Source organism: Mauremys reevesii, linkage group 9, assembly GCF_016161935.1.
Source record: "Mauremys reevesii isolate NIE-2019 linkage group 9, ASM1616193v1, whole genome shotgun sequence".
NCBI lineage: Eukaryota > Metazoa > Chordata > Testudines > Geoemydidae > Mauremys > Mauremys reevesii.
The window spans coordinates 55,924,785-55,932,945 of NC_052631.1; positions in this window are offsets into that span (position 1 = coordinate 55,924,785).

An 8,161-nucleotide genomic window follows, 5' to 3' on the forward strand; every position below is an offset into this window, starting at 1 on the left:
AGCAGTCAGCATATTTCCAGCTCATCTGCCTACTCAGCCTTTATTGTACCTGCTGTATCTGAACCTCTTCAGTCAGTCTGGGTGCATAATAAATGTGAGATAATCATGGTATCTGGGATGTCTCTAATGTGGAAGTTTTCACTCCTCCTAGCCCACAGATATTCAAGGGCTGCTCTGTTGTTATGGACCCTCCTTCCACATGAGTAATGTCCACTGGAGTTTCCAAAGAGGTGAATACATTTCTTTCCCATACACAAGTCTCACCCTTTCCTCTCCATTTTGTCTTAAATAATCTGCAAATGGATGTAAAATTCTTATACAAAATATACATAGTAAAATCTGTTACTATAATTTGTCTTTAAAGATACTACACCCTGTATCCACATGCACATTAATTAGACTAGACAAGCCTAAAATTGAGCTAACGCAAAGTTGTGTCTTCTCATGAGAAGAAAGTAGCTATCTTCAGCAGCTCTGCAGGAGCCATAACTACATTCCTACACCCACACTGATCAGACTTGCATAGGAACACACCTTTTCCTTTAGATCAGACTACACCCCACTGCAATGAAACCCAATGGAGTTGTTTATCTGCCAAGGACCAGCCTTGTCTATGTGGTTTTAGGGACTGGAGTCAGGTCCCAACAATACTACAATTTCTGACTAAGGTGGAGTTAGTATTTACAAGATAAGATAAGGCTTGTAATGAAAATAAAGGGGATTCTTTACTGAGATAGATAGTTTTATCTGGATCTCCAGCACCCTGTCTCAGAGGATATCCCTGGAACCTGGCCTGAAATGAGCACTCATAAGGGAATGATCAGTATTCTGGACATTATTCACTCTTAGACAAAGAATTTTAAAAAGTTGTCCTTTAAACAACACACTCGAAAGTCAGGCCATTCACTATTACATTTCCAACCCCATCTTTAAGGCTGCCACATCCTTCCTCTCCTGCCACTTACAAACCTCACTATTCACAACACAGAACTTCAATCTGTGTTGAAGCAGAGGAGTTGGCCATGCTACACATACTCCAGGAAGGCTTAGTGGCCTCACTTTGGATTCAAATAGATTTAAGACAAACTGTCAGAGCAGTACTGTGGACAGTCTTTGGCCAGACCAGTACTCCAAGCTGAATTCTGTGTAACCCAATGGGCAGTGTATGTTACACATTCCCCTAGTGTGCTGGATTCACAAAGGATGTGATTCTGTGACAGTCCCCAGCTACAGGGTACACCTGCACTGCAACTGGGGGACATGGCTGCCTTTTGGAGACAGAGCAACAGCAGTGAAGCTGTGGCAGCATGGTGTAGCCCCACCCCCCTAAGATTCTGGGTACATACTTGAGTGGCTTCCACTGGTGTAATGTAACCTGAGCTAGCTTTGATCTGCCTACACATACTCCAATCACATTTCCTGACAGGGGCTCGCTCTTTAGCTCAAGCCCTAGAGACTCTTTCTTTCAGTTTTGGGCATCCCCAGTTCAGTCCCTAAGATGATGGCCTTCCCAATACACTTTCATCTGTAACAGGGTTGCACTGTCTATGAAGAAAAAGTAGGCACCTGCTGATATTTCTTTCTTCCCCTCTTTCACTTTTCTTGTTCTCTTCCTTTATCTGGTTCTGTTGCTCTCTTGGGGCCTGATCCAGTTCCCACTGAAGTCAATGAAAATTTTGCCATTAAATTCAATGGAAGCAAGAGGCCCTTGATAACCTCAGTTATACTATGGCTGAGAGTTGGGACCTGATCCCAGCCTTAAAAACATGTCCAGAATCAGTGACACTGCTAAATCAAGCATGTTCTTTTGAACTCTAAAAAGCTTCCCAACCCTTTTCCCAGATTGAATATTTGCTTACTGGTGGTGCATGGGGTTGTGGGGGGAGGGGTATCTGCCATTCCTTGGTGAGTTAATGGATTGCTAATTAATGGAAGAGCTGACTCAGCTGGATTGTTTGCTCTGGAGGGGCAGGGGAGCAGGATGTGAGGAAAGCTGGGGTGTTATTCCAGAGTAGTTAGTGGACAAAGGTGCTTCTATTTCCTGGAATAGTAACTCTGAAGCAGTAGCTGAAGTCTGCATCTGGGATGGAAGGAATGCCATGGGGCTGCATGCCTGGCTCTGCTTATCTATGCCCCAAGGTGAAAGTGAGGGACCATGACACAGAACAGAGGAAGCCTTTATTGACTTGCACTCTGTGTTTAATGTCCCCTATTTACTCTGCTAAAAGAGAATGTGGGGCGGGGAAGAAGGGGCAAGAACCCTGGAGCCACATAAAATATGGAATTCAGACATACAGTACATAGCAAAGAGTGGCTGGGGCCCCATTCAGATCCCACTAAAGGCAATGGGATTTTTGCCAATGGTTTCAGCGGTAATGGGACTGGGCCCTGTGGACATAGTTTGCTGTTGCTCTGCTCCTTGTATGGTCGTTCCCACCAGAGCTGAGTGAGCATAAAATGCTCAGATCTGGCACCATTCCACATCCACATTGCACTGATGGAAATGATTGCACAAAGGAATCAGGCCTTCATTCTCATTTGGTGCCTTTGAATTGGTAACCCTTTGGAGGAGGTCTCTTCCAGGGCTTGTCCACACAGAGTTACACCTGTTTAACTAAAGGTGTGACTTTACATAGTTGAATGAAGAGAAGAATGAGGGGAGATTTGATAGCTGCTTTCAACTACCAGATAGAGGGTTCCAAAGAGGATGGATCTAGACTCTTCTCAGTGGCACCAGATGACAGAAGAAGGAGTAATGGTCTCAAGTTGCAGTGGGGGAGGTTTAGGTTGGATTTTAGGAAAAACTTTTTCACTAGGAGGATGGTGAAGCACTGGAATGGGTTACCTAGGGAGGTGGTGGAATCTCCTTCCTTAGAGGTTTTTAAGGTCAGGCTTGACAAAGCCCTGGCTGGGATGATTTAGTTGGGTTTGGTCCTGCTTTGAGGAGGGGGTTGGACTAGATGACCTCCTGAGGTTCCTTCCAACCCTGAAATTCTATGATTCTATGAAGGCTGGGTGGATCCTCTTTTTGAGTTTAATTAGGCTTATTTCGGTTTAGCTGATGTTGATATAGAGCAGGGATTGGCAACCTTTGGCACGCGGCCCGCCAGTGCTGGCCACCGCTTCCCGCTGCCCCCATTGGTCTGGGATGGGGAACCGCGGCCAGTGGGAGCCATGATCAGTCGAACCTGCAGCAGGTAAACAAACGGGCCCAGCCCACCAGGGCGCTTACCCTGACGAGCCGCGCGCCAAAGGTTGCAGATCCCTGCAGTAGAAGTTTCTGTGTAGACAAGGCCTGAATCTTCCTCTCATCAGCTTGTGTGACTGCAAAGAGCAGTGTGGCGTAATAATAGACAGGACTTGTGTAACCAACACACCTCCTGGGTGTGGTGTTCTGTCCCATCTAGAGGCACTGAGACCACTTAGAGAGAGAGATAAAATGAGTCTGCCCTACAACTTTAGCTAACAGCCAGCTGGCTTTTAGCTCATGCAGTAGAGGCTCATGCACTAAGCTCCAGAAATCCCATGTTCGATCCTGCTGGGGTCTGTCAGCGTTACACTTGCGGTACTATTATGTTGCTCATTGTGCTGGTTGGGATGATGAAAGGTTGCAAATCTGCTTGCACTCTAACCCTTATCTACACTTGGTCCAAACTTCTGCAAAGTTTGCCCTTTGCAAGGAAACCCGTAACTGATTTGCTCCCAAAGGCGAATGTTTTGGAAAGAGTGAGTTCACTCCACTGCCATTTTTATATTACACAATAGGGGGAGGGATACTTTGTAAAGAACTGCAAAGTGGCTAGTATTCCTTCCCTTCTAGCCCAGTCCCATGGTTCTTTTCCCATGAGAGAGAGAGAGAGGCATGATTTGGGCCCATAGCTTTTAGCAGGAACATAGATTTTCATCTGGAAATATACTTAAAGGAATGGATTTGCAGAAGAGCTCAGACCCAAGAGTTCCCATTTAGACTTCTAAATCAGTGATCAGATTTTCAAAAGAGCTCATCACCTAAATATAGTGGTCAACAGGAGAGAATAAAGAGAACAATGGGGCACTGAGAACTACAGTCAATCAGGCCATTACATTAGGTGACTAAAGGGGAGCAGAGTTCTTTTGAAAATCTGGCTTTAAAAGTATGAGCTGGTATCTAAAGACATTTTCTGTCATGGGTCAGTGTAGTAATGATAATTAAACCATAAGGCTGGGACTTTCAAAGGAGTCTGTGGGATTTAGGCATCCAGACCCAATTGAACCTTTCAGTGGGTGTGGGTGCCTAACTCCTTCAGGGTCCTTCGGAAAGACTGCAAGTTGTTTGGGGCAGGGAGCAGCTGTTTGTTCTGTTTGTGCAGCACCTAATGTAATGTTCTCCTGAACATGATGGGGGCTGCCAGGCACTGCTGGAATAATATTAATACATACTTCTGTGCTGACTGTATTAGGTCATTTTGTTTTCATATGAAAGTTGGACATACATTTTTTACAGCCTGGTTCTCATTTACACTAAGGCCTCTCTCTGGCAGTGAACTGGAAACTTAGAATGAGTGCAGCATCAGACCCTGCTAATATGCATTTGCACCTCCCTTCCCTCGTCTTTTCTTTTTCTTGTAATTTTCACCCTCTTTTCACTGCCGGAAAGGTGAACAGAAAGGGGCCTTAGTGTAAATGAGAACCAGGCCCTTTAATTTGTAGTGCCTTTTCTTATATGATTGGTATCTTTTTAGGACACATAGGACATATTGGAAAACACTGCACATCATTTTTCTAGATGGAGTGCTAGTGGGTTAATCATGGCCTTGCTTCCAGCCTCTGCATTGACCAAGATGCAAGAACTAGAAATTGGCAGAGAGAGAGGCAGATACAATATAATAGGAACAATACCTAGCTCTGACATGGTGCTTTACATCAGTGGATCTCAAAGTACTTTACATTTACTTGTCAGTACAAAACCCAGGAATTGTACTCAGGTGACAGTTCAGTGCATTTTTGGTCTGGCATATGGGGCATGGATGATCTGTGCAACAGAGATTAATTTCACTGAAAGAATGTATCAGAGTGAGCTGACAGACGACATGAAGAGAAGAAACTCTCCCTGTTCTGAAGGGACCACCTGACTTTTTTTCAAGTTCGAGGATGTCAAATGGCATCCAATGCTAATTTTTGACATGCTTGGTGTTTTAATCATCTCATTGTTATGCAATGGGTTGGCCAGAGTCCTCAATGAACATTCACCTCAAAGGCATTTCTTGCCTTGATGGGATACCAGCTGTGGGGCTGGTTGGCAGAGAGCCAGCCTGAAGTGGTTTTAAAGCAGCAAGCATCAATGGCAACTTGCCAGTGGCAAATGGAAGAGTGAAGTCTGGCATGTCACACTGGGGGATGTTTGTTTCAAGGCTGCTCACTAATACAGGCCCCAGGTCTTGGATTCTGACTGTATTTCCTCCTCTCAACCACAGAGCACTCCAAGAGAGCAGACCCCAGCACAGTGCTCACTGGGGACTTGATCCAGCGTTCACTGAAGTCAACAGGACTCTCTCCATTGTTTTCAATGGGCATTGGATCAGGCTCTGAACTTTACTCTGGGCCCAATGCAGTTCTGGGCAGGAGCAGAAGCTTTTCTTTTTCATTTGCTCACAGATTTAGACTAGCAAATAGAAAATAACACTGACTGTACTAGTGGGCAGTGTGGATAACTGCAGGGCAGCTCATACCCCCTGCCATACAGTCTGTGGCAGGAGGAAACAGAGCATGGACATTTTCCAGAGTGAAAAGTACAGGTTCCTACCCATGTGGCCCATAGTGGAGTGATGACACAGCCTCCAAACTCCTGTCAGGGGGGTGGACTGGGTCCTTTCTGAGGGAATTGGTCCAGCCCACCAGTTTCTCATGACGGGGGGGGGGAGAGGTAGGGGGGAACGGCAGAGTGAGGCTGCAGGAAGAGAGAATCTCCTGCCATGGTCCCTGAGGAAGGGAGTTGTGGCTGGGTAGAAAGAAACCCCTGGCTCGAAGTTTAGTTTTCCTTTTGGGGAGAAGGCAAAGAAGACAGGCCAGGCCTTGTGTCTTCTCCAGCTGCTCAGAAGAGGAGGAAGAGACAGCTCTCAGGGAACAGGGGCTGGAGTGAAAGACCTTTTTGTATTTATTTTTGACCTTTATGTTAATCAGCCAGACCCCAAGAAGGGTTGTTGCTATTGCACTCACGAAAGTCCTTTGCGTGTGGAGTTTATTGAGGAGCCTGAAGAGAGGAAACTGAGGCAGTGCACTGCACAGCCACTCCAGGTCACAAGGGGCATTCAGGAGGCAGCTGACCCTGTTATACTCCCTAAATCATAGGGAGCTATCTGCAGGCTTTTCAGTCTGGATTAAGGCATAGGCTCGGTAGGCCCATGCCTGGGGCCCCAGCTCCTGTAATTACAGGATGAGATCGGAATTCTGTTTGCATTAAAAAACAACTATGCTTCGAGCCCTCGTAGATGCAAAGAAAACTTGAAAATATGTTCTGAGAATAACTGATGACTGCAGACAGCCTGGAACAGAGGTATAAACTGGCCGATTCATCTTAACTCTGACACCTGCTGCCATCCCAGGGAGGGGCAGAGCCATAACAAGGGGGGAGGGGTAATGGGGGGGGTCTCACATGGATTGTGGGTAGGACCTCAGATTGCCATCATCTGACACCAAGGCTTCCTAAATGGTGCATGAGGAAATGGATGGGCACAGAGTCCAAGTGATCAGTGGGCTGGCTGCCTTGCGGCCATGAGGAGACACGTGACTTAGTCAAATGAACAGAAAACATCCCAAGCAAACCTCTGTGTGTACTGAACCCCTGCTCCTTCTCCCTAGTGACAGAGGGCTGTTCTGCAACTGAGCTCACAGGGAAATCCTTCACTGCCTCTTTGTGTTTCATATAAATACTGCAAACAACGCACTGCAATGGACACTAAGTCAGCTCCCCAGCTGATGTAAATCAGCATCTCTCCATTGAAGCCAGATCCCCAGCAGGGTATAAATCAGTATCTTTCCACTGAAATCAATGGAGTGATGTCTCTTTACACCAGCTGAGGATCTGGCCCGGCCATTTCCTGTTTGCTGAGCAGGATAGCTATGTGCTATGCCTCAGACTTATCTGCCTGGCTGGGTCTCTTGCCGGATACATCTGATTGTTAAGTAGCCACTGTCAGGGTTCCCTCCCCACTCTGAACTCTAGGGTACAGATGTGGGGACCCGCATGAAAGACCCCCTAAGCTTATCTCTACCAGTTTAGATTAAAAACTTCCCCAAGGCACAAATTCTTCCTTGTCCTTGGAACGGTATCGCTGCCACCACCAAGTGAGTTAGACAAAGATTCAGGAAAAGGGCCACTTGGAGTTCCTGTTTCCCCAAAATATCCCCCCAAGCTCCTTCCCCCTCTTTCCTGAGGAGGCTTGAGAATAATATACCAACCAAATAGGTTAACAAGGTGGGCATGGTTCAGCCCTTGGGTTTTTAGGACACTAAAAACCAATCAGGTTCTTAAAAGCAGAACTTTATTATAAAGAAAAAGTAAAAGAAGCACCTCTGTAAAATCAGGATGGAAGGTAGTTTTCAGGGTAATCAGATTCAAAACACAAAGGATTCCCCTCTAAGCAAAACTTTAAAGTTACAACCCCCCCCCCCAAAAACCACAAATAAACTGCCCCTCTTAGCCTAGGGAAAATTCACAAGCTAAAACAAAAGATAATCTAATGCATTTCCTTACTATTACTTATAATTTGTAATCTTAGATGCTTAGGTCAGGTATGGCTTTAGGAGATGTATTTTCCCTGCCCTGGTTCCTCGCTGACCCAGAGAGAACACACAAATAGATCACAAAACAAAAACCTTCCCCCACAGATTTGAAAGTATCTTCTCCCCTTATTTGTCCTTTTGGTCAGGTACCAACCAGGTTATTTGAGCTTCTGAACCCTTTACAGGTAAATAAGGGATTTTATGCTACCCTTAGCTGTATGTTCATGGCAGCCACCTTGGCAATGAATAGTTCAGAAGGATTTGGCACTCTTTCAGCTATGTAGGAGAAAAACACTGGGTTTATTAATGTTTTAGAATGTCTCTCCACTGGCTGCTTCTCCCACAGGGCACCTGCTCCCAGCCCTCTCTTCCTTTCCCCTCCCACCTGCATGCATACCTG